Source organism: Pinus tabuliformis, chromosome 2_2, assembly GCF_031772625.1.
Source record: "Pinus tabuliformis cultivar Carrire ecotype Pingquan chromosome 2_2, CPIR1, whole genome shotgun sequence".
Taxonomy (NCBI): domain Eukaryota; kingdom Viridiplantae; phylum Streptophyta; class Pinopsida; order Pinales; family Pinaceae; genus Pinus; species Pinus tabuliformis.
This window is the reverse complement of record NC_142300.1, coordinates 624615493-624622202: the sequence shown is the minus strand read 5'-3', so window position 1 is coordinate 624622202 and position 6710 is coordinate 624615493. Positions and strand designations below refer to the sequence as shown.

Sequence of the window (6710 nt, the reverse complement as noted above, 5' to 3'; positions counted from 1 at the left end):
TATCCCCTTATATGTTTACTTAAATTTTAAATGTAGATACTTGTTGGATGTAGAATTTAACACATTTTTTAAATTTATATTCATTTTTTTATCAATGCGGATCTTCTCAAACAAAAGTATACATAATGTGTACTTGTTGGATATATAATTGTATTCTGCATCCAATGAGTGTTTACACTTGAAATTTGAGTAAACCTATAAGGAGATAAATAAAAGATACAATTAAAAGTAGTTTTTTTTTCCCTCCAAAATTCATAACTGTTTTTTTTTTTAACTATTATTTTATTACTTTTCCTTAGGAAACCACTTTTAGGCTGAAATATCCTCTAATGAAAAATCATCTCAATTAGATTAAAATTCAAACTCTCTAAAATGTTATCGCTGGAACAATTTGGGTTCCTCCTTGGATGCCAAGTATATGATGTTATTGGTGTGGCTCAAGAGTCCCTCACACCAACAAGACCAAAGATCTTGATGCTATGATATTAAAAATGGATCTAGTTAAAGCATATGGCAAAGTAATTTTGGACTTTCTTAGGTTGTTACTTCTCCACATTGGTCTTGAATTGAGGGTCACAAACTGGATTATGGGTTGTGTAAAATCTGTAATTTCTTCGGTGCTTATAAATGGTTTTTTTTTTTGGTTCTTTTTAGTAGTTCCATATGCTTGAGGCAAGGGTGCCCCATATCTCCTTTTTTATTCCTCCTTGTTAGAGAAGGCTTGAGTATAATGATTATTAAAGAAAAAAACAATGGACTCGTTAAAGGGGTTAGGGTGTTCAGGCCTCTATATATTACTCATCTACTTTTCATGGATGATTTATTGTTTTTTGGGGATGGTAGGGCTGCTCAATGCGACATCTTTCACAAAATATTTGCCACTTTCTAACTTGCTTTAGGCATGGACATCAATAGAAAAAAATCTTCTTTCCTTCACAACATGAATTCAGCTGAGACCATAGTCTCCATTAAATATTTCTTGCCGTTTAAGATAGAATCTCTTGAGCAATGATTCACATATTTGGGTTTTCACTTGAAACCGAATTTCTACCACTTGGAAGATTGGTCCTTGTTAATCAAGAAGATAGAAAGAAGAATTGGTAACTAGTGTTATAGATGACTATCCTTGGGAGGCAAAATTATTATGGAAAAGTCAGTACTAGAAAGTATTCCAGTATATTGGTTAACTCTCTCTAAGACCTCAAAATATATTTTTAGGAATATTCGTTAATATTTGTTTAACTTCCTTTGGATTGGTAAAAGAAAGGGAAGGCTTCCATTCGGCAAAATGAGATCTTTTATCTCAACCAAAATGCCTGGAGGAGGCGGGAGGGCATTGGGGATTCAAAAATCTATACTAGTTTGGATTAGCTCTATCTATGAAGAGTCTATGGAGAGCTATGGATGTTTGTGTCTTTAGCATCAAATTATCAAGGGAAAATACTTCAAAAACATATATGTCACTGAATGGTTGAGATCTTATGACAAATAAATTATTACCTCTGGTTCTATTATATGGACGGGTCTATTGGAAGCTTTTCCTTGGCTCTCCACCTCCCTGGCCTGGAAGGTAGGTAAGGGAAATCAGGTCATACTTGGGAAGGATCCCTTCATAGGAGGCACTACTTTTTACAAACTTTCTTAGGATTTGATTTCCCTCTTAAATGATCAGGGGTTGTACAATTTGAGACATGTTATGAGTTCAGGTCCATGAACACATCTCTCTATTAGCTAGAAAAACTCATGTAATCTAGGTTTCCATGGGCCCTTGGCTGTTGAATGGGACCATTTTGTAAAAGCCTTGTTTTCAACCGATATTTTCCTAAATAACGAAGAAGATTATATTGTTTAGAGTCGGAACACCTTTTCAGTTCAAGTTTCTACTAGATTGGCCTATGATTTTATCTCCTCTTCCTCTTTGGAAATCAAAGATATTTGGTGGCACAAAAAGATATGGAAATGGCCAATTCCTCAGAAACTTTGGTGCTTTTGCAGTCTCTCTCTAGAAAACCTTTTTTTTGTGGGTTAATCTTCATATATATATATTTGTGTTTTGTGTTTGAGTGGGTCTGAATCTGTGGAGGACCTCTTTGTTCCATTATACCTTTTCTAGGGTCTTATTGAAAGAAGCTTTATCTATTTTTAGGCTTCAAGTCACTGGACTAATCTCTTCTTTTGAAACCTATCTCCACTCGTGGGATCAAAAGATGGGAAACTTTAAAACCTTGCCAATCTTTCTTGCCTAGGGCATTTGGAAGGTGAGGAACAAAATCATTTTTGAAGATTTGACTATCAAAACTAACTAGATTCTTCCTCAAATTTTTGTTTTTTCAAGGATTACACGAGATTTCCAAATCCCATCAATATTAGGAAATTTAGTTATCCCTTGGTTTCTCAGTTATGCACCATTGGCTTTTTTGATGGTACATCACAAGCAAACCAATCTAGTGGGGGTGATTTTATCAAGATCTACACTCTTCTCTCTTTCCATATTTAGTTGAACATTGGTTCTGGAACAAATACTAAGGCCGAAATCACTATTTGTTGGACATTCTTATTTTTTGCTTCCTACAAAAAAATTGGTTTTTTACAAGTTTGTGGGACTCAAAATGCTTTATTGACTGGTTATCAAGCTCCTCAAATTTACAGGTATTAAATTTATCTTACTGAAAATACATAAAGCAAAAATTTCAATACATCTCTTTTCAGCACATACACATGGAATGTAGCATACACCCATTCCTTATCAAAGAAAGCTCTCTCTGCAGTTGAAGAATACATTTTTTTTAAAAGAGAAAAAAATCCTCTTTTCCTATGATATTAGTGTCTCTTAGTGAGTTCCAAGCTCTTAGCATTTCAATCAAACTGGATTTTGTGTTTTCACAATTGCTTCCCCAAATCAAAAAAAGGGAAGTGGCTCTTTTGGTTTAGATATTATAACAATTTTCTGCAACATTACTCTACATTTCTCTTTTTGGGTTTACGAGCACAATAATGATATTCGTAGATTTATGAGCGTCATATTTACATGCATTGTATTTTATATTCTTAATTGTATATGCATAACAAAATTTGCATTGAAAAAAAATTAAAATTATACATAAAGTAGCATCTTTAAATCAACTTAAAACGTGAAAACAATTTGCCATACCATTTTGAATAATGATTATACTCCACTAATAAATAAGACCATTTTGAATAGTGATTATACTCCACTAATATATAAGACGGGATGATGATCCCCAATAATAATTCCATGGTATACGTTGAAAAATAAAAATGATTCCATGGTATGATGCCGATGTTTAACAAATTCCAAGTATGACGGTGATGTTTAATAAATTCCATGATATTATGGCGATGTGTAAGAAATGAGGGTGATGTTTGCGATTTTAAAATCTCCTTACAGTGTAATTCTTATCAGGTGGCCAGATGCCACCACGTCAAAACCTTGTGCTGTACTTGTGCTGTACGCACTGGTTCATTTCACAGCTTTCTTACCTTCAATATCGCTCACATCATCTCCATCTCCATCTCCATCTTTGTCCGCACCCATGGGCTCTATTTTTGTTCCCACGCATCAGAAAGCTAGTTTATATTTTATTGGCAGATATCTAGGTAGCGAGGAACACAAATCCTATAGCAAGGAACACAACTCAGGGTTTGAAGGACACTGGACTTGGTTTGAAGGACACTGAACTTGTAAAAGAAAGAAATGGTAGCTTGATGTTTGTATGTTCTGTGAGCGAATAGTGTCTTTCCTTTTTGGTTTCTCCTCTTCCTGATGGTATTCTACCACTGAAATTATTGTTCGAAATAACACCTGCAATACATGGATGTATACCGCCGGGGTATGGTATCGTACAGTGTATCGCCAATCTAACCTAGTTGCAGGGTTGCATTACATGGCATGGCGGAAGATCTATTGGGAAATAACCAAGTTGAATGGGGATTTATCCAACAATAATTTCAGTGGAAGACTACCATCGATCTGGAAGACTCATGGATTTCGAATCAACAGGTTATGGCTATATCGCGTTCATCTGTTATATGTCTTGATTTTGTGTATTAAAAGATTTTGTGTATTAAAATGGAAGAAGTTGAGTATTTTTCTGAATTATGAGCTGGAAAAAGAAGGGTTCGTTTTTTTGCGCATTGAAATGTCCGAAGGCCTTACCATTTGCAAATGGGGTTGTAGCGTTTTTCTTTGAGGGAATCAGACCTTTGGTTTGCTCAGACCTTTGGTTTGCTCCATTTCCCTCTTCTTTGGCATTTGATAATTACTCTCAATTTATTTTTGCAATTTCATTTGCTCATCATTGTTGTGTTCTTTGCAGGTTGAGGAATTCTTACCAGTGAATTTAATAATATTTGCACCTTCATCTTTGAGAGTTCCAAAAACCCTGCATCTGTAATTTAGCTCTTTTATAATTCTTCTGCATAGAGTCGTTTATAACTTTGAAGCATTGATCATTGATGAAGCCCTAGACCTTTTGTTGCAGATTTTTTCTGCTCGATATGTTGGAGAGCTTACAGAAATCTCTTAATGTTAAGGAGGGTTTACAAAGTCCCTCTTACTTTGTCGTTTAAGACTTCCTTTTGGTCTTGCTTCCATGAACAACTATATATATCTGTGAAAAGCAAAAGCAAACCTCTAAGGTCCCTGAAGAGGGTAGACTTCGATTTTTCTGCTTTGAACTGGGTTACTGATGACAGCGGTTTTATTAGAGATGGTAACGAGTTTCAGTTATTTTTGTAGACTCTCACGCGTCTTCGGTTTCTCTTTTATGGTTTTGGAGCATTTTTTACAACGACAGAATTTGTGTTTTCAATGTAATCTCTGTGCTGCCTACAATAAGGACATCCCTATAGCTCTTACTGATATGCACGATTGTGGCGTTGATGCGAAGGTCAACATGAATTTCGGTATGTTTTCTGGTTGTTTTTAATGCTTGTTTGATTGTCAAATTTGGTTTCGGTTAAGGTTTTACGAGCTGTTTTATTTTGCATAAATTCAAGTTTAATCAGAGGTTCCTGGAGTGAAAATGTCCTCTGAAAGGTAAAAATCTTAGATCCTCAAACATTGATTTGAACTTATCTCAGTGAAACGTGAAAGAAAAAAATCACAAAATTATGCTTTTCATGTATTGGGCTGTGTGCGATATTTCGCAGATGGATTGGGTTGTGATGGAAACAAAAATTTATTTGTTGGATTGCTCTAGATTGAAGATTTCTGGAATGAGTTGTTATTCACTTGTATTCGTTACCGTAAGTATGGGTGTATGATGACTATCAACGTTTTGATTGGGCTGTTTTGCAAAATTTTCACCTTAGTTGTTGTGTTGACTTTACATGCTCACACATTTGATTGTGTTTGGTTAACATTTTTTGGGTGGATTTTGGTTAAGTCTGGTTTTCTGTTTAGGAATAAGAGTTTTGTAGGGAGATTCTAGATTTGGCAAATTTGCAGTTTCTTCTACTACTTAAGACTATGGACGACTCTGTTCATCTGGGCTAGGTTTATATATAGAATCAGGCATACTGGTGCTATGAATTTGACTATGGACGACTCTGTTCATCTGGGCTAGGTTTATATATAGAATCAGTCATACTGGTGCTATGAATTTGAATAAAGTACTCTGGTATTTTTCTAGGCTTGAAGTTTTAACATTTCATTGTGGTGATTTAGCTTGGTCTTCTGTGGATTTCTTTATTGGGTTTCAGTGTTTTTGCATAGCACACCAACTTGTTAAAATGGACAGGTTTCTAATTTGAATTGGGATTAATTTGTATACATACATCGACCACCCACATAGACCAACGACCTCGAATGCCTTCACCGAGCCTTTAATTCTTTAGATGGAACACTAAGGCATTCTAGCAACTCCGACTACTGTTTTTGGCTACTACTTGTCTGGTATGACAGGTGTTGAGGTTTGAAATTAGATATCCCAAATGATTGAGGCCAGATTAAACTCAGGCATGTCCTGCCACTTATTCTGAAGCTAAATATTATCCATGAATATAGTAACTACCCAGAGCTCAGGAGCTAGGAAATTTCTGTAGATAACTAGAGACCAGACTTGCCTTTTCAAGAACCGAGGAGCAAAGAAACTTCAGTGGGTAGTTAGAGACCAGACTCGCCTGTTGCAGTTAGATCTTATATTTCTATCGTGCAATTATTTTTAGGAAGACAATAGGTATTCAATCAAAGCTCTATAACGCGTGAGATTCGGCACAATGATTCACCTCAAAATTTCAACAAATAGGAATTAAGGGGTGAAGTAGTTGCGGAGTGAAAGTAGTTTCTTCCGCAGCCAACTTCTGAGATTAGTGAAAACTAATAAGTTTAGTTCTTGACTACAGAGCTTTTCACTGAACATAGATGGAGATAAGGAGTTAGTTAATTATTACGTTTTTTTGCATTCAGATGGGTTATTGTATGAATAAGGGATGAGGACAATATTTGTGGCAAATCTTGCACCAACGGTTGCTTTCCTTCGTTCTTGATTGAACTTCCTCGTAATTATTCTGATCTACATAGTCGTATGGATATATGATGTCCTACAACAATTCGGTGGTGGACCATAATAACCTAATCAAGACAACCCCGAAAAGCCTTGCAAGGTGCATCTTTATATATGTTAATTGACATGCAATCAAGTGGATCTTTACAAATCCACCAAAATTTGTTTAGGTTTTATTTTAAA

At 35.4% G+C, this 6710-nt stretch overlaps 1 long non-coding RNA gene across 1 annotated transcript; it reads left to right on the top strand.

The window, feature by feature from the left end:
• The first annotated feature begins 3467 nt into the window (after positions 1–3467).
• Positions 3468–4949, top strand: LOC149194191 (uncharacterized). Its single transcript, XR_016255035.1, has 2 exons — positions 3468–4021; positions 4338–4949. It is a non-coding gene; the product is annotated as an uncharacterized LOC149194191 (long non-coding RNA).
• Positions 4950–6710: the final 1761 nt, after the last annotated feature.